This window comes from Cannabis sativa, chromosome X (assembly GCF_029168945.1).
Source record: "Cannabis sativa cultivar Pink pepper isolate KNU-18-1 chromosome X, ASM2916894v1, whole genome shotgun sequence".
NCBI lineage: Eukaryota > Viridiplantae > Streptophyta > Magnoliopsida > Rosales > Cannabaceae > Cannabis > Cannabis sativa.
Genome location: NC_083610.1, coordinates 65804766 through 65806933, shown reverse-complemented (window position 1 = coordinate 65806933; position 2168 = coordinate 65804766). Strand labels below are relative to the sequence as shown.

The 2168-nt window shown below is 39.4% G+C and overlaps 1 non-coding gene across 1 annotated transcript; it reads left to right on the top strand.

Annotated features, from left to right (window-relative positions):
• Positions 1-285: 285 nt before the first annotated feature.
• LOC115703369 (small nucleolar RNA R71) lies at positions 286-392 on the top strand. The gene has a single exon (XR_004009140.1). It is a non-coding gene; the product is annotated as a small nucleolar RNA R71 (small nucleolar RNA).
• The last annotated feature ends 1776 nt before the right edge of the window (positions 393-2168 follow it).

Below are 2168 nucleotides of genomic sequence, written 5' to 3'. Positions count from 1 at the left end.
CAGACCACTTGAGCTTGTTTCACTTGAACAGACATCAGTTTTGTTAGGGCCTCTACCTGAGCTGTCAACTTGGTAATAGCATCCACCTCAAGCATCCCAGCCATCTTCTTTGTCTGGCTCCTTTCAGTAGGCCACTGCTGATTATTCAGGGCCATCTCTTCCAGCAAATCATAGGCCTCATTTGCACTTTTCCTCATAAATGCTCCACCAGCTGTTGCATCTATAAGGGTTCTTGTGTTACCTACCAGCCCATTGTAGAAGTTGTGAACCAGCATCCACTTCTCAATACCATGATGAGGGCACTTTCTGATGAGATCCTTGAACCTCCCCCAAGACTCATGGAGAGATTCATTATCCTGCTGACAGAAGTTGTTGATTTCTCCTCGCAACTTGGCAGACTTTGCTAGAGGAAAGAACTTAGGCAGAAATTTTGTTGCCAAGTCATTCCACGTGGCTATGGAGTTTGGAGGCAAGGAGTTCAACCAACTCTTGGCTCGTTCTCTCAACAAGAATGGAAACAGTCTCAAACGGATGGCATCATCACTAACTCCATTAACCTTGAAAGTTTCACATAGTTCCATGAAGTTTGATAAATGCAGATTGGGATCTTTAGAAGGGAGTCCCCCAAACTGGACTGAAGACTGCACCATTTGAAGTATGGCAGGCTTAATTTCGAAGTTGTTAGCATCCACTGCTAGTGGCCTGATGCATGACTGAAACCCCGTAAGAGTTGGGAGGATATAATCTCTCAAGCTGCGGCCATTAGCTTGATCTTCAACGGCACCTCCATTATTACCGTTGTTTCCTCCATTATTTGCAACATTAGCGTTATCAGCCATGATTTCTAGTGTTTCAGCAGGTGCTGAAACTCTCTCTTGCCTTTTGTTCCTTCTGTTTCTCCTACAAGTCTTCTCAATTTCAGGATCAACAGGCAATATGACTCCTTGACCTTGACGGCACATACACTTAAAATCCCTGCGATAGATAAAAATAGTATTGCAAGAAACAGATTAGAAATTTAGCAAAAGGAATAAACCAAAGTAGAAGTTAGTATAATTTTATGTAATATTAATCTTTATACAATTCCCCGGCAACGGCGCCAAAAACTTGTTACGAAAAATTATTAAATAATACGCAAGTGCACGCAATCAAGTAGTAAACTCACGCAAGTGAGGTCGAACCACAGGGAAATGGATTAATTACTACTAAATTATACTTATGATTCTATTTGGCAAATCAATACTTTTTATGATTTAAAAAGAATGAAAGTAATTCAAGAAACTTAAATAACACAAGTGAATATTAATCAAGATGAGACAATAGGGAGGAGAATCCTGTTGTTTGTTTACCCAACTGTTAATGCCTAATTGCTATCCTTTTCTTGAAGTGAATGACAGATTATAAATTAACCTAACTCTTTTCAGATCTTTTAGGTTCTAAATCACATGTTCTCTAATTAATCTCTTAATTAAACTAACTTGAAATCAGCATTAAGTAATAATCTAATTGTCACATAAGTCGTGTGAATACTCTCGTTTCACAAAGAACCTCGATTATCCAATTTTAGCATTCTCAATTCTCACTTTTTAGATTTTGAATTGAGATCATAGAACATGTAGAAGGTGATCAAGCTTACACATGAAATTAAACACAAATATAGATAATTTCACAATCAAGAATGGAGGAGTGGCAATTATTCATTAACTAGGCAAAAACTTTAAACAACATTCATCATCCTCCCTAAATGGGAAATTTAGTTCATAATCAAATCCATAACCATTCCTAAAACAGAATTCAACATAAAGAAATTAAAAAGGAATAGAGAAAGAAACTGTTGGTGGAGTGACTCTGGATCTTCACTTTGCTCCTCTCGTCGCTCTTCACTGCATTTTTAGGTCTCCAAATCGCTCCATCTAATTTTCAATCGCAGTTTTCTATTTATTTCTCATTTTTAGGGTTCAACGAACGAAAATAGCCCTGCCCGTACGGACTCTCGTCGCGGCCACAAGTGCTCTCGCTGCAGCGGCTGAAGCCCCCAACATCTACGTTTCTGTTTTGGACTTTATGGCCGCGGCCATGGTGATCTCGCCGCGGTCAGAAGTCCGTCGAGCCTAAATTTGGCGTTTTTCTTGGCTCCACTTGTCTTTTATTGCACTTTTGCACCCCGG